Source organism: Eptatretus burgeri, chromosome 16 (assembly GCF_056783735.1).
Source record: "Eptatretus burgeri isolate ZD-2024b chromosome 16, Ebu_testis_v1, whole genome shotgun sequence".
NCBI classification, from domain to species: Eukaryota; Metazoa; Chordata; class Myxini; order Myxiniformes; family Myxinidae; genus Eptatretus; species Eptatretus burgeri.
In genome coordinates, this window is record NC_140976.1 from 59,798,437 (window position 1) to 59,816,442 (window position 18,006).

At 43.4% G+C, this 18,006-nt stretch overlaps 1 long non-coding RNA gene across 1 annotated transcript; it reads left to right on the forward strand.

Moving 5' to 3' along the window:
* Positions 1–440: 440 nt before the first annotated feature.
* LOC147011144 (uncharacterized) lies at positions 441–17,782 on the forward strand. Its single transcript, XR_015052377.1, has 8 exons — positions 441–767; positions 1,744–1,834; positions 1,938–2,011; positions 3,229–3,351; positions 5,857–5,957; positions 6,936–7,026; positions 7,130–7,203; positions 14,078–17,782. It is a non-coding gene; the product is annotated as an uncharacterized LOC147011144 (long non-coding RNA).
* The last annotated feature ends 224 nt before the right edge of the window (positions 17,783–18,006 follow it).

The following is an 18,006-nucleotide window of genomic DNA, read 5'->3' on the forward strand; positions in this document are numbered from 1 at the left end:
CATGGCACATGTTGGTGAATTACAAAGGCTGTTGCCGCTGTAAAGGTACATTTGGACCGATAGGACTTCGGCAACCATCCGCTCGGGATGCGCACGGGTCGGGCACGCGAACGGCTCGACTCGTACGAGTGCCGTCGAGGGTCTGAAGACTCGGTAACTCGCCACGTGGAGCTCTTGGTATTTTGAAGATTGGCAAATAACCCTGTACCACGTGGTGGAATTATTGACCATTCACGGTCCGATAAGGGACCCGTACCCTCGGAGTTTTCCGAACGGTACGATCTAAATTCCGGATGTTCGGTAGAGTCGACCCTACTGCTCCACCTCACGGTCGTGCTCGCAGCCGATACCCGGCCCACAACAATATATCCAAATAGGGGGTTATTTTTTTTCCAAACAGGGGGCAATATATCCAAATACGGGGCTAACCCTAACAACTTTTTGAGATATCCTGTTCAAGATAGTCAGGAGTGAAAATGCAACCTCCGTCCACATTTGGTGGCAGAGGTAAAAACACATCAAACAAGAGTGTGTTCATAGGAGGATAAAAACACTCCGATCAGGAACTTGGAGGTGTGATCTTCGATACACTTGCAGTAGTTACATCATGAATTGTTACTCGGTGAACTTAAGTCCATTTGAATCTCCCTGTTGGTATGTTTCAGGTTCCTCTGGATTGCCAGTGTGTGGTCCAGATACACAGCAATGGAGAACATAAAGGAAAAGTTTGCAACAATGAGCCATCATGTGAAAGTTGCACCAAAACGGTGAGGGAAAAACACCTCTTCCATGAGGTGTTCGGTGGAGGTGGTATGAGGGGAGAGGTGGAGGAAGTGAAGTTTCAATGTATATCATGTCTGTTTTGTCATTTCTGTTCTTCATAATTGGAGATGACCTGTCTGTGTAAGATGCAGACTTCCATTTTGTGTTGGTATTGTATCATCTGGGAATGTGTAGCTATTAATCACCAAAAACCTCGTTGGATCGGCGATAAAGAGCACCCACAACTCTTTACTGGACTCCACTCACTCCGGTGGTGATGTTGAGTGCTGAGGGTCGAGGAAACCACCTGCAGAAACTCTTGAAGTGCTGAGATGGTCACAGACAGTAAATGGGTTCAAAGCTTTTCACAGAAACACCAATCAGTTTCAGAAGTTTTACAATCTTGATTCAGTGACCGGACGTTATCCTGCTTTTCACAAAAGGGGTGAGGGCAACCGGTTAAAGAAGACATCTTCCATGAGGGGATGATTGTAGGAGGAGGAGGATTGGGGAGGAGAGTGGGTCAACGATTCAAGAGTGGAGGTGGTGTGGAATGGAGCACGATGTAACAATGGGAAACATTCTTGAAGGGCTGAAGAGAGGAGTACAAGAGAGTGGAGGGGTAATGGAATGGAGGTGACTGTTCAGCTTCAAATTGGGGACGGTAACCAGATATGGGATTCTGCAAGAAAACATGTGACCTGGCCAGGCAGGGGAGGATGGAAGGACAAGAGGACATGAACGAAGACAAAACTGAGATCCCACTAACCTGCCTGCGGTGGGAGAGAAGCACACCTGATGACTGGACGTTCTGTTGAGAGATAATTTCACTGATTTTAAGTCTTGGCTTTGCTTGAACTTCTGAGCACATGTTGACCCAAAGCTGCCAATGGCTCGACAATCCAGCTTTGACCCCTGACTGGCGTACCTTTTGTTTCTCATCAAATTGTGTTAACTTTGTCCTTTGTTGACCTCATGCAGGGTGACTGTATTTCTCAAAATACAAAACTCCAAGCTGAAGTGAATTTCCTGAAGTCCTCAATGAAGGAATAGTGGAAGACTGCACGAGAAGGTAATTTATTTATTTTCGGGATTATTAATTATATTTCTTTGATTTCTATCACAGAAGGTTTCACGACAAACGTATCTCACTCATACTCTGTTTATCTTTTCAGAACTGAGAGCTGAGTTTGAGCAAAATAAAGCAGCTTCACAAGAGTCTCATCAATTGGAAAAGCTTCCTCTGCAGGTATGAGTTTCACTCACATCAAACAGTGTGTTAACATAAAGATAACTAGAATGGCACTCAGAAGAGTGCATACCTCCACCAGACAGGACCGTTTACGTTCCATACACCACTGATAAGCCGCAATCTGAATCCGGACCTGAACCAAAAGCTAATTGGGTTGTTTTTCTCAGCTTCCCATCTCATCCACCAAGTATCGTCCGAATAACTTTTTGAAATATCACCCGATGTGTCATGTTTGACCCAATCACACAATGTTGAAGAATCATTCAACAAAATTCTCAAATTCGGATCCAGATCTTCAGCAAAACCGAAAATAATCTTCCTTGTCACACAACCAGCCTGTCCACCAAGTTTTGTCCAAATCCGTCAACTTTTTGAGATATTCTGTTCAAGATAGTTCGGAGTGAAAACAGAACCTCCGTCCATGTTTGGTGGCAGAGGTGAAACCACATCAAACAAAAGTGTGTTAATAGGAGGATAAAAACACTTCTATCAGGATCTTGGAGGTGTGTGATACACATAATGTTTATAATCGGTCTAACCTTGATCGATATATATATATATATATATACATTCTCATTCTCTCTCTCTCTCTCTCTCTCTCTCTCTCTCTCTCTCTCTCTCTCTCTCTCTCTCTCTCTCTCTCTCTCTCTCTCTCTCTCTCTCTCTCTCTCTCTCTCTCTCTCTCTCTCTCTCTCTCTTTCTCTTTCTCTTTCTCTTTCTCTTTCTCTTTCTCTTTCTCTTTCTCTTTCTCTTTCTCTTTCTCTTTCTCTTTCTCTTTCTCTTTCTCTTTCTCTTTCTCTTTCTCTTTCTCTTTCTCTTTCTCTTTCTCTTTCTCTTTCTCTTTCTCTTTCTCTTTCTCTTTCTCTTTCTCTTTCTCTTTCTCTTTCTCTTTCTCTTTCTCTTTCTCTTTCTCTTTCTCTTTCTCTTTCTCTTTCTCTTTCTCTTTCTCTTTCTCTTTCTCTTTCTCTTTCTCTTTCTCTTTCTCTTTCTCTTTCTCTTTCTCTTTCTCTTTCTCTTTCTCTTTCTCTTTCTCTTTCTCTTTCTCTTTCTCTTTCTCTTTCTCTTTCTCTTTCTCTTTCTCTTTCTCTTTCTCTTTCTCTTTCTCTTTCTCTTTCTCTTTCTCTTTCTCTTTCTCTTTCTCTTTCTCTTTCTCTTTCTCTTTCTCTTTCTCTTTTTCTTTTTCTTTTGTTGTTTTCCACCGAATTCTTTCACAGACTAATTCCTCCTCATCTCATGAGCAGTTTTTGGAAAATGAGGTCAACAGTTTGCAGCTCGTCTTGGAAATGCGTACGGAGCAAATAAAGGATGTTGAGAAGGTGCAGCTCCTGCAGGAAGAGGTAAGTTACGTGACGATCACCCTTTTTACTTTCCACAGTGGAATCTTGTAATTTGGGACCAATTTGTAAGAAGGAATGTGAAAAATTCAGGGGATACGAGATCATTGACAATTCTTGAAACCTCCCTTTGATTAATTCATACCATGAAACCTTTCTTCAGCATTTGAGATGAATTCTTCGACAGATTTCAAGTGGAATTTCCCCTCCACCCAACATTGTGTCCCCTTATTCTTTCATTTTGTGTATTTATCAAAATTGTGAGGTTTCAGCAAGGAAACAAGCCGGTAACATCCACTGATTTTGGAGTTATTGGAACTTTCAAGTAAAGGGACAATTGAGTAGTTGCTGAGGATTGTTAGACAACTTATGTTAACCTTGTCCGCACTACAGAATGTGAATGATGATTTTCACTTGTCTTAGGTAAAGATGGATGAATGGATTGGTACACTCCAATCTGACACATTGACATTCTTAATGACAATTTCCTTATCAAAGGACATTGTGGAACCCTGTGATCCCTTAATCTGAAACCTATCATGGTACTCATCTGAAAAGGAACACAAGAGGCTGGACACCCAACCTTGTGGCCCAAACAGAGTGACAAGGACATTGATGAACCTGAATAAATTGACTGTGTGCTCTATATTTTTGGGTTCATAAGAGAGAAGACGGGTCTGCTGTGATGCAACTACACTTGAAGAGTTACCTGCAGATCATGCAGACCATGCAGGTGAGTTTTCAGCAGAGCTTTGACCCCTAACAGGTCCCATTCACACTTCTATGACCTCTTCAATAGTACGTTTTACCAAATTCGAGCTCCTGGGATCTCGAGCATCTTACGGACCTGGTCTCAGAAAAGAGAAACATGCTTTCTTGATCACGTGTGATAATTTTGTCCATTTCAGCAGACTTGCACTCAACGTCTTTGTGACGTCATTGAGCAGAGTACATACGAGTATTGTATGCACAATCTGCTCAACAATTCATCCCTCGTTGGTTATCTCTATTCGTGGGTTTCAGAAGATGGGACAGAGTCCTCCCAGGTCTTAATGTCTCCATTTTGTGTGTGTGTGTGTGTGTGTGTGTGTGTGTGTGTGTGTGTGTGTGTGTGTGTGTGTGTGTGTGTGTGTGTGTGTGTGTGTGTGTGTGTGTGTGTGTGTGTGTGTGTACACAAGTTGTTCTCCATATTGTCTTCTGCCATGGATAGATGTATATCCAAAGTGAACCCTATTTTAAGCTCTCCTTGATATCGTCCTCATTGTGCGTTGTTCACCTGAGAAAATTCGTCCATGTGTTCGTATTTGGTCTGAAACGATCTTGTTCCTTTCAGATCTTCAGCTTTTCGATCGTTTTATTCAACTTTAATAAAGTGCAAGCAGTAAAATTGGCCGGTAATAATTAATTTAGTGATTTGGTGTTTGTTTGATTGTTTGTTTTTGTATACCTTGTCGAGGCTCGTGTGAGAGCTAACACACAACGCACAACAAGGGAGGCATGAGACAAGAGGGGCGGGAGTGGGAGGGACAAAACAATGGGGGGGGGGTGGTTGTGTGGTTGATGTGTTTTTCACCAAGCCCAAGTCTCCTCCCCTGAGGGGAAGAAGAAGAAAAAAAGTAAAAATAAAAATAATGATAATGGAAAAACTACAAAAACAAAAACAAATATTAAAAAAAGTAATTAATTAAAAACTTTTTTTGTAGTTTCTTACTTGGATCATGTGACGACATGATGGGCTGAATGGTGTCTGGCTGTGTTAGGTTTCCTTGTATCCTGTGGGATCACTGGAGAACAAGGGACGGCAAGGATGTGAAAACATTCAACAAGAGTAAACAATAAAAAATAATCCAACTCATGTGTACAAATATATCCAAATAGGGGGTTGGGAACTGTGTGTGAGGATTTGCAATGCCTCAAATCGAAGAAGAAGAAGAGGAAGAGGAATAAGTAGAAGAAGAAGAAGATTCCCATCAATCTTTCAAATACAACACACATCTGCAAGTTGCATCATCAGCTCAGGCGGATTGCCTGTGCCATTGCTGCAGTGCACCGTGCAGGCTCGGGTAAGAATTTGTAATTTGTTCAGGGTACCGGCGATAACTTGCCTGCTCTTCATGAAGGACACCGTGGGATCTTTAACTTACACCATCTCATGCCGGCATAGAGGATCCCTGGCTGAACCTCACACACATTGATGAATCACCCTGGCTGTGAAACACAGTGATGACAGTTTTGTGGATGGTTCGAGATTCCATCCCAGGTTCGACAAGTCAGAGGAGGGTGTACGTACCTCTCGACCATCCTGCCATCCCCACCAGAGCCTTGACTTCTGATGAGTAAAACCATGTTTTGAACATTTCTAAAACACCGACTGGCAAAGAAAACATTGGTTCCAGAAATTGACATTTGAATTACGAACTGATCTTCGGTACACTTGCAGTGGTTACATCATGAATTGTTACTCGGTGACCTGAAGTCCATTTGAATCTCCCTGTTGGTATGTTTCAGGTTCCTCTGGATTGCAGTGTGTGGTCCAGATACACAGCAATGGAGAACATAAAGGAAAAGTTTGCAACAATGAGCCATCATGTGAAAGTTGCACCAAAACGGTGAGGGAAAAACACCTCTTCCATGAGGTGTTCGGTGGAGGTGGTATGAGGGGAGAGGTGGAGGAAGTGTACTTTAAATGTATATCATGTCTGTTTTGTCATTTCTGTTCTTCATAATTGGAGATGACCTGTCTGTGTCCATTTTGGAGATTTCCATTTTGTGTTGGTATTGTATCATCTGGGAATGTGTGGTTATTAATCACCAAAAACCTCGCTGGATCGGCGATAAAGAGCACCCACAACTCTTTACTGGACTCCACTCACTCCGGTGGTGATGTTGAGTGCTGAGGGTCGAGGAAACCACCTGCAGAAACTCTTGAAGTGCTGAGATGGTCACAGACAGTAAATGGGTTCAAAGGTTTTTCGAGAAACACCAAACAGTTTCTGAAGTTTGACAATCTTGATTCAGCGACCGGATGATATCCTGCTTTTCACAAAAGGGGTGAGGGCAACCGGTTAAAGAAGACATCTTCCATGAGGGGATGATTGTAGGAGGAGGGGGATTGGCGAGGAGAGTGGGTCAACGATTCAAGAGTGGAGGTGGTGTGGAATGGAGCACGATGTAACAATGGGAAACATTCTTGAAGGGCTGAAGACAGGAATACAAGAGAGTGGAGGGGTAATGGAATGGAGGTGATTGTTCGGCTTCAAATTGGGGACGGTAACCAGATATGGGATTCTGCAAGAAAACATGTGACTTGGCCAGGCAGGGGAGGATGGAAGGACAAGAGGACATGAACGAGGACAAAACTGAGATCCCACTAATCTGCCTGCGGTGGGAGAGAAGCACACCTGATGACTGGACGTTCTGTTGAGAGATAATTTCACTGATTTTAAGTCTTGGCTTTGCTTGAACTTCTGAGCACATATTGACCCAAAGCTGCCAATGGCTCGACAATAGAGGTTTGACCCCTGACTGGCATACCTTTTGTTTCTCATCAAATTGTGTTAACTTTGTCCTTTGTTGACCTCATGCAGGGTGACTGTATTTCTCAAAATACAAAACTCCAAGCTGAAGTGAATTTCCTCAAGTCCTCAATGAAGGAATAGTGGAAGACTGCACGAGAAGGTAATTTATTTATTTTGGGGATTATTAATTATATTTCTTTAATTTCTATCGTCGAAGGTTTCACGACAAACGTATCTCACTCATACTCTGTTTATCTTTTCAGAACTGAGGGCCGAGTTTGAACAAAATAAAACAGCTTCACAAGAGTCTCATCAATTGCAAAAGCTTCCTCTGCAGGTACGAGTTTCACTCACACCAAAAAATGTGTTAACATAAAGATAACTAGAATGGTACTCAGAAGAGTGCATACCTCCACCAGACAGGACTGTTTACGTTCCATACACCACGGATAAGCCGCAATCTGCATCCGGACCTGAACCAAAAGGAAATTGGGTTGTTTTTCTCAGCTTCCCATCTCATCCACCAAGTTTTGCCCGAATCGGTGAATAACTTTTTGAAATATCACCCGATGTGTCATGTTTGACCCGATCACTCAATGTTGAAGAATCATTCAACAAAATTCTCAAATTCTGATCCAGATCGTCACCAAAACTGAAAATAATCTTCCTTATCACACAACCAGCCTGTCCACAAAGTTTTGTCCAAATCCGTCAACTTTTTGAGATATCCTGTTCAAGATAGTTCGGAGTGAAAACAGAACCTCCGTCCACGTTTGGTGGCAGAGGTAAAACCACATCAAACAATAGTGTGTTAATAGGAGGATAAAAACACTTCTATAAGGATCTTGGAGGTGTGTGATACACATAATGTTTATAATCGGTCGAACCTTGATCGATATATATATATATATATATATATATATATATATATATATATATATATATATATATATATATATATATATATATATATATATATATACATCTCTCTCTCTCTCTCTCTCTCTCTCTCTCTCTTTTATTGTTTTCCACCGACTTCTTTCACGGACAAATTCCTCCTCATCTCATGAGCAGTTTTTATAAAATGAGGTCAACAGTTTGCAGCTCGTCTTGGAAATGCGTACGGAGCAAATAAAGGATGTTGAGAAGAAGGTGCAGCTCCTGCAGGAAGAGGTAAGTTACGTGATGATCACCCTTTTCACTTTCCACAGTGGAATCTTGTAATTTGGGACCAGTTTCTCAGAAGGAATGTGAAAAATTCAGGGGATACGAGATCACTGGCAATTCTTGAAACCTCCCTTTGATTTATTCATACCATGAAACCTTTCTTCAGCATTTGAGATGAATTATTTGACAGATTTCAAGTGGAATTCCCCCCCCACCCCCACCACTGCATCGTGTCCCCTCATTCTTTCACTTTGTGTAATCGTTGGTCTGAAGTTGAATACTCATCATCGAATGAAAGCCAATCCTTCAGTAGCACACATCAGCCCCCTCAGTATCGTAGGGAGACCCCGATTCCCTCATGAGAAATGTAGACACTTGTCAGGTTTCAGCAAGGAAACAAGCCGGTAACATCGACTGATTCGGGAGTTATTGGAACATTCAAGTAAAGGGACAATTGAGCAGTTGCTGAGGATTGTTAGACAACTTATGTTATCCTCATCTGCACTACAGAATGTGAATGACGATTTTCACTTCTGTCGTATGTAAAGATTGATGAATCGATTTCTAAAGTCCAATCTGACACATTGACATTCTTAATGACAATTTCTTTATCAAAGGACATTGTGGAACCCTGTGATCCCTTAATCTGAAACCTATCATGGTACTCATCTGAAAAGGAACACAAGATGCTGGATACCCAACCTTGTGGCCTAAACAGAGTGACAAGGACATTGAATGAACCTAAAGAAATTGACTGTGTGCTCTATATTTTTGGGTTAATAAGACAGCAGATGGGTATACTGTGATGCAACGATACTTGAAGAGTTACCTGCAGACCATGCAGGTGAGTTTTCAGCAGAACTTTGACCCCTAACAGGTCCCATTCACACTTCTATGACCTCTTCAAAAGTACGTTTTACCAAATTCGAGCTCCTGGGATCTCGAGCATCTTACGGACCTGGTCTCTGAAAAGAGAAACATGCTTTCTTGATCACTTGTGAGAATTTTGTCGATTTCAGCAGACTTGCACTCAACGTCATTGTCGCGTCATAGAGCAGCGTACATACGAGTATTGTATGCACAATCTGCTCAATAATTCATCCCTCATTGGTTGTTATCTCTATACGTGGGTTTCAGATGACAGAGCCCTCCCAGGTCTCAATGTCTCCATTTTCGTGTGTGTGTGTGTGTGTGTGTGTGTGTGTGTGTGTGTGTGTGTGTGTGTGTGTGTGTGTGTGTGTGTGTGTGTGTGTGTGTGTACACAAGTTGTTCTCCAGATTGTCCTCTGCCATGGATAGATGTATATCCAAAGTGAACCCTATTTTAAGCTCTCCTTGATATCGTCCTCATTGTGCGTTGTTCACCTGAGAAAATTCGTCCATGTGTTCGTATTTGGTCTGAAACGATCTTGTTCCTTTGAGATAGTTTTATTCAACTTGAATACAGTGCAAGCAGTAAAATTGGCCGGTAATAAATACTTTGGTGTATTTTTGTTTGTTTATTTTTGTATACCTTGTCGAGGCTCGTGTGAGAGCAAACACACAACGCACAGCAAGGGGGGAATGAGACAAGAGGGGTGGTAGTGGGAAGGACAAAACAGTGGGGAACAGAGACATTAGTAGATCTGTGGAAGGGAGAGGGATGAGGCGGGGAACATGGGGAATACAAGATGGACATGACAGGGACTTTCAGGAGGTAAAGCAGGGAATTTGAAGGAAGTAGGCTTGGGTGGATTATCAGGGGTAGAAAAGATCGAGGATTTGGATGGGGGATGACAGCTGGTGGTGAACAGCTGTTTTGAAGGCCAAGAGGGAAGAATGGGATTGAATGGAGTGAGGGAGTTTATTCCAAAGGCAGGAAAAAAGAGGAACGAAAGAGTGAAGGTGAGCAGTGATTCGTGATTTTGGTAGTTTTACCAGGAGGGGGTTGTCGGCAGACCTTGAGCGCCCTGCGGAAATGTGATGGAGACAAATCGCATAGAGAGCAGGGGGGGGGTAAGGCTGGAGAAGAGACGGTAGAAGCCAGAAAGACCACCGACCAGCCTTCGGTGAGAGAGTGAGAGGCCCAAAGACTCAGCCTCATTGCGGGAGATGCCAATGATCTGAAATGTCTTGGTTTCCACAGCGTGAAGCCGAGAAAGCACCAGCCCAGAGGGGAGCGCAGTACTCCATCAGGCTGTGGACAAAAGTGGTCAGGAGCTCAGGTGGGCCGAGGACAGACTTTACATGACGGAGGATTCCCAGTTGGTGACTGGCTTTGGAAGCAAGGTTTGAAATGTGGCTTTCCCAGGAAAGGTCATGGCAGATAGTGAGACCCAGAAGCTTGAAAGAAAGGACTTCTCCCAGAGGATTGTTGAGAAAGTGGATGGGGTTTTTTTTTGAAATGGTCCTTTCGCAGAGACATAGTGAGAGTGTGAGATTTGTCCAGATTGAGACATGTTCCACGTGTTGGACCAATTTGTGATTTTCTCCAGATCAGCAGTGAGCGAAGAAGCTGCTGCTTGCCAGTCTGAGGGATGACCGATGGTACGGCACAGGGTGGATTCATCAGCAAAGAGATATAGAGGATTTTCCAGAGAGTCGGAGAGATAATTGATGAAAACCAGAAAAATAACAGGGCCCAGAACGCTACCTTGAGGAACTCCAGCCTGGACAGGAAGAGGGGATGAAAGAACTCCATTTAGGGCCACATGTTGACTGCGACAGGAGAGGAAGTCTGCGAGCCATGAGTGGACATGGCCTTGGATACCATAGGAAGAGAGTTTGGTGAGTCGGGCAAGATGCCAGACTGTGTCAAAAGGACGTGATATGTCCAGGGATACGGCTCGGATTTCCTTTCTGGCATTGAGGACCTCCATCCATTGTTGGGAGAGCAGAAGCAACATATCCAGGGTAGAGTGACCTGGTCTGAAACCAAATTAATGATCGGAAATCAAGCCATTGGAGAAGAGGAAGGATTTAATGTCTGAAGCGATGATGGATTCCATAACCTTGCTGATGATTGGGAGAAGGGTGATTGGTCTGTAGTTGCAGGGATCTGTTGTTGCACCTTTTTATGCAGGGCAGTAATATTTGCTGATTTCCAAGCAGATGGCAGATGACCTTGAGCAAATGAGAGGGTGAATAGAACAGAGAGAGAGGGTGAGCAAGAGCAGAAGAGCAGGTTTTTAGGACACGTGGGCTGATGCCTTCTGGACGGGTTGCAGAATCTGAGTCAAGGTTTGACAGCAAGCTCTCCACCTTGTCAGGAGAAAAGGACACAGATTCAGGGACAGTTGGGTGCGACTGGGTAAGGTGGGTCGAGAAAGCGATGGGTTTTGGACACAAGATTTAGCTGCAAACACCGAGTTTGGGCATTCAGCCTTTTTCACGTGTGGTATCAGCAGTGCGGCCATTTGAGGTAAGGGAGGGGATGGAGGGGGAACATACACCAGAAACAGATTTGATTAGATGCCACCAGGATTTTGAGGAGGGAGAGAGGTTTGAGAGTTCAGACGAGCTTAGAAAGATGTTGTTTTCTGGCTCTCCTGAGGGTAGATACACACTTGTTCCGAGCTTTATGGAAGGAACTGAGATTGCCCTCATTTGGGTTTGCTTTCCATGAGGCAAAGGAAAGTTGTTTCAGGACAACTGCCTCACCACAAGCTTCAGTAAACCAAGGGCGGGAGGAAGGGTAGAACAACTGAAGACGAGAGAGGATAAATCTGTGCATGAGGGAGAGCAAGTTTCTTTGAAAGAATTCCCAGGATGAGTTGATGTTGGAGAAAGTAGCGATAGGAGACCAGTCTATAAGTTTGATGGATGCTTGGAGACCCTGCCAGTCGGCTTGAGTGAAATGCCAGACTCGACGGCAGTGAGGTGGTTCTCTGATAATAGCCAGAGAGATGTCCACTTTGACAAGGACGTGGTCAGAAGAACCGATTGGAGTGGAGGAAGAGCAGCAGATATTGTCAGGGAAATTTGTCAAAATCAGATCCAGAAGAGATGGAGTACCATTGTTGAGATCCGGATCGGGAAGTTGACAGATTGAGTCAGTCCCAATGAGTCGCAGAAAGCTTTTGCTGAGGTGCCATGACAGGTGAGAGAGGTACCCACACCTTGCCAACTGGCATGATGACAATTGAAGTCGCCACATATGAGGAAGAGAGAGTTTGGATGAGAAGATAGAAGTTGGTCCATGTTTTCGGATAGTGAGGTGTAGATTGAGTCATCACTGTTCGCTGGATGGTACAAAATAAAAAAACATGAGGTGGGAGTGGAGGGTAAGCCGTAGCCATCGGTATTCCTGGGGGTGTGGGGGAGTGAGTGCAGTGCATGGAGAGTGAGGAATAGAGTCTTTGATGAAGAGAGCAACTCCTCCACCAGTACGCGGTTCAGGTCTGTCATACTGGAGGAGGGAGTAACCAGGAAGAGATACTTGAGAGTCAGACACGTCTTGGGGGAGAAAAGTTTCTGTTCGGCAGATTATGTCTGGTTTGTCAGTGGCAACCTGTATGGAAAGATCTGAAAGGTTTGAGGAAAGGCCCTGGATATTTGAGGTCCACACTGTTAATGAAGAGGGAGAGGAGGAGGCTTTGGGTGCAGAGGGTGGGAGGGGAGGGGGAGGGTAGGACAAGGGATGAGGGGGGGGGAGGTGAGGATTGTTGAAAGAGTGTGGGGGATTGCAGAATAGCTCAGAGAGGGGGCCAGATGAGGAGGAGAAAAGGCTCTGTGGTGCTGGGGGAGAGGGGGCACAAGAGAGGGGGAAGAAGGCAGTTGAGGATTTGAGGAGGTGGAGTGAAGAGATGGAGGTGAGAGGGCAGTGGAAGGAGGCAGCTTTGTGGTTGAGAGGGGGGTCAACTTTGAGAAGGATGAGTGAGGGGGGTGAATGGTGGGCGAAAGGTGAGGGGAGTTTTGAGAGAGGTGAGAGGGAGGCTTGGAGGGAGAAGAGTGTGATGGTTGCTTTGAGAGTGAGGGGTGAGAGGAGTGAGTTGGCACTGAAATTGGAAGAAAAGAATGGTTGATGGAAAGCGAAAATCCATGGCAAACTGGGTTTTTTAAAAAAAGTTTTAGGTCAGAGGTGCGATTAAACACGTTTCTTGATGGATGCAATGAAGGCGAATTGAGAGAATGGAGAGAAGAAACGCTGTAACAGTTGGATCTTTTGGGCAAGGTATGAAGGAGAGGTCGAATTGAGAGCAGTCTGTTTAAATAGTCGAAGAGTAGTGCATTATGATGCAGTAAAGTGTACCACATGTGTGAAAGAGGAAGACGAAGCATTCTAAGAGATTATTTTTATTATTATTTTTCTTATTATTGTTTGAGAGAGTTATCAGATTCGGTCATGGAAGTGTTGTAGAAAAAATCGTGAGGTGAATGGTGAAATTGGATCGATAAACGCAGGGGGTCTAAACAGATCACGTGGTTATGGGAGAAGCACTTGGCTCTGGAAGGTGTATCGTCAAAAGTGAAATTATTTGTTTAAAATAATAAAATAAATTGCGTAACATTTGGAAAAGGGAAGGTTGAAGTAAAATCGTGGAAGTGTGTGGTGAATTTGGACGGTAAATGCAGTGTGAAGCTGCTGGGTCGATGAAAAGTACCAGAGAGAGAGAGACAGAGAGAGAGACAGAGAGAGAGACAGAGAGAGAGACAGAGAGAGAGACAGAGAGAGAGACAGAGAGAGAGACAGAGAGAGAGACAGAGAGAGAGAGAGAGACAGAGAGAGAGACAGAGAGAGAGACAGAGAGAGAGACAGAGAGAGAGAGAGACAGAGAGAGAGAGAGACAGAGAGAGAGAGAGACAGAGAGAGAGAGACAGAGAGAGAGAGAGAGAGAGAGAGAGACAGAGAGACAGAGAGACAGAGACACATGTGGTTACAGGAGGTGTCGAGATCGAAAGGATATAAGGAAGATTATTATTTTTTGATGTATTTTTGAAGAACAGGTAAGATTCAGGAATGGAAAGTTGTAGATCGTAAGAAATTATGAAGGTAATGGCGAGAGAGGGTCAGCTCAGTAGATGGTGTAGATGGTGTGCAGTCGAATAAAAATGGTGTACCAGCAGGATGAAGAAGAGGAGGATGAAGAAGAAGAAGAAGAGGAGGATGAAGAAGAAGAAGAGGAGGATGAAGAAGAAGAAGAGGAGGATGAAGAAGAAGAAGAGGAGGATGAAGAAGAAGAAGAGGAGGATGAAGAAGAAGAAGAGGAGGATGAAGAAGAAGAAGAGGAAGAAGAAGAAGAGAAGAAGAATCGAGACGTGATTGTGAGTGTGCAAGGAAAAAAGGTAGTTTTTATTTTTGTTTTTATTTAAGACAAGAAATGGAGTGTTTAGTTGGGAGGGATGGGGGACGTTGGGAAAGTGGGGAAGATAGAAATTGAAGGGAATGGGGAGAAAATACAAATAAACATTATCGTGCACCGAGGGCGGCGATGGGAAGGCCTCAAGCACTCGGTAAGACAAGGTCGACAAAAACTAACAAAATAGCACGATTTTTGAAACAAAACCGAACTCGGAACACACAGTAATATGCAGGTAAGAAAATCAACAGTTAAAACGGGACAGATAACAACCGGAAACTTAACTTTGAGATCGACAACAACAGAGAGCCCTGAAGGAGACCTGCCAACGCTCAAAACCCGGTTTCAAGAATCTGGTTTCAAGATGGAAATAAATTTGGAATGTTACCAACTGCTGTTTGTTTTAATAAAGGCAAGCACACCGGGCAAGGAAGCGACTGAAACGTGTGCATTTCACTCTTCTTCACAGATTCCTGATCGACAAAATATCTACCTTCAACTTTAGCTGTTTCTCAATCCAACAAGGTGTCGGATAGCTCAGATGTAATTGAATGCATTCTGAAACGGTTGTTGGAGATTTTTTGTGTAAAATAACAAATGACATGACGAATGAAGGAAGAGAATCGTTCATGGCTGGAAGAATGTATCTCAACCTTTTTGGGACATAAATGTAATTACCCTAGCCAGAGGAGTGGGTGTTGCATTTGGGTTTGTTTGTCTGTTGGTTTGTCCAAACAAAACTTTTGTATTTTTCTGCACAACCGCTTGTCAGATTGAGAGACAAAACTTGCACCATCGGAGCAACTACCTCATGTTCTGTTCTTGCATGTGTCAGCTTGGCTGCTGGGCAGTTATAATTTCTTGGAAGTGTGGCTGTGCTGCTGATGCTGTGCCCCTCTACCAGAGCACTGGTACTCATTTTGCTGACCTCAGAAGGATGACATGCTGAGTCAACCCCACCTGGTGTTTATTCAGCAGCCAATGGTGCTCAAACTCAGGACCTTAAGATCTTTTTTTTTCTAAGAGGGTTTTACCAAAGGAAATGCTGAAATGGTAGCCATGCGAATAGTAGCAATGCAAAATCGTATCGCTCTTGATGTCCTATTAGCTGCACAGGGAGGCACATGTGCAGTAATAGGGTCAGAATGTTGTACCTATATCCCCGATAACTCAGAAGAAATCGACGATTTGGCTGGGAAGATTAAAACAGAAGGTGCCAAATACACGGTTTGAAAGTTTTTTGGGGGGGTTTTACCCCTCAGCCTGAATTGGCTCAGGGGTATTGTCGTCATAGGCGTTGTCCGGTGGGCGTCCGGGCATCCGTCCGGGCGTCCGTCAACTTTTGGTTTCCGTCAATTTCGAGAACGCCTTGTCTGATTAAATCCATTTTTGCAAGGTATGTTGGGGTTCCGTAGAGGAAAGCTCCTTTTGAAAATGGGCTCACTGCGATTTTCAATGTGGCCTCCATGGCAGCCATCTTGAAATTGGTTTCCGTCTATTTCGAGGAGAACACCTTGTCCGATTAAATCTATTTTTGCAGTGTGTTGGGGCTCGGTAGAGGAAGGTTCCCTTTGATAATCGGTGCGATCCGATATCCAATATGGCAGCTAGGGCAGCCATCTTGAATATGGTTTCCGGACAATAACTTGAGAATGGCTTGACAGATTGATTTTATTTTCATGGGGGTATAATGGGGATGGTTAGAGGAAGGTTCCTTTCGATATACAGCACAATCCGATATCCAATATGGCGGCTAGGGCAGCCATCTTGAATTTGGTTTCCGGACAATAACTTGAGAACGGCTTGACTTATTGATTTCATTTTTGTGTGATATAATGGGGGTGTTTAGAGGAAGGTTCCTTTCGATATTCAGCGCAATCCAATATCCAATATGGCGGCTAGAGCAGCCATCTTGAACTTGGTTTCCAGACAATAACTTGAGAACGGCTTCACACATTGATTTTATTCTGGCGAGGTATAATGGAGTTGAGTAGAGGAAGGTTCCTTTCGAAAATGGGCATGCTGCGTTTTTCAATATGGCCACCATCTTGAAATTGGTTTGTGTCAAGGGGCTGAGGGGTTACGCCCGCTTTGCGGAGCTTTTTTTTTTCACGTACGGCCACGCACTCGTGATTATAATAAGGGAAAGAACTTCGGGTCATAGTTGGAGAAGATGTTTGGTGGATGGGGAGCATGGATACTTCACATATTGTTTGTTGGACTTATATTTATTGCCATTGTTGTCATCATAGCATGCCTGAGAGCAGTAATTTGTGTGTGTGTGTGTGTGTGTGTGAGAAAATTTGCCACAGCAACAACAATATTGGCACATGAAGTCTCCCCGGACGAACCATCTCTGGGCAACTATGGTGACCCTGAAGATCCAGAAGATCCAGAAAACCCAGAAAATGAAGAACTTCGTATAAAAAATTCCGTTAAGACATTGTGACGGTTGTTCTTTTGGAAAATGTGAAAGTACGGACATTGCCGTTGAGAATGACAAAAGCCCTCTTGAAAGAATTCAACAATTGTTAGAGAACCAAAAACAGATGGATGACTGTGATGAAGAGATATGGGATGATAGAAATACCTTTAGAACTCGAGGGGAAAGCAAATTAGAATGGCTTGCCCAAATTCAACCTGATTAGTTTAATTGAAAAGGCAAAATTGCCTATTGGATATATGTTCGGTGTGCACAGGGTTCTTCCCTTCCAAAATCATTTAGGCACCCCAACTCTGTCGGGGAGGTGGTGGTGCCCCACGTGGAGGTGATGGCACCCCATCTGAGTTGCATCCACTTGCCAGGGTGTTAACCCAGAGAGCGTAAGTCTAGTTGACAGCGGTGGGGACGAGCCTGCCGCTAGCCGACGACAAATTCAGGTTATTAAACATTTTCAACGAATTTGTTCTTACAAAACAAGCTATTAAGTTGTTCTGTTTGAACAAAACGGGGGGTTGTGGTAGTTGAATTATTAAAATTAATTTATAGACATGTATAAAATTGAATTATTGATTGAATTTGTAATCATGTCGAATAAAAATCTTAGTTTAGTGCTTTGAAAAATAATTTAATAAATATATGTTCTATGTTCTGAGGAGGTCAGTTAAAAGCAGACTATGCATTTCTTTGTTTTAGCCAAAACAGAGGAATAAAATGTCTCAAGAAAGACCTTTGTTTTGTAACCATTTAGTTATAATCTCTCCCCCCTCCCCACACCCCTTCCCTTGGCTGAAAAACAACCCTTTAGAAGAAGCAAAAATCTCTCTATGTTGCAAATTTAGAGCCCACAAAGTCCATCTGAAGTCATGAAAAACACCCTGTGATTATATACTTGTGATTATTATATACTTGTGATTCTGTATGAAATGTTAGTCTTCAACTTGCTATACCGTAAAGAGTTGAGGTCTTCCTCCTGGTACACCAAGGAGAGTTCTTTTGTTGTCTCGAATAAACAGCTTGTATGTAAACTCACTCTTTTGCACTGTTTTGAGGTAGCAGGAAAAACCTGCTTCGACAGGCCCACTCCACTTATTAACAACCATTGCACACTATAGAGAAAGATGAACAAAAGTAGTGACCAAAATCGAAATAAAGATGATTGCTTATTATTTGAGCTGATGTGCTGTGCTGGACTTGTACTGGTAAAACTGAAAAAACTTGGCACATGTCAAATAATTTTGGGAAAAGGGTGTCTA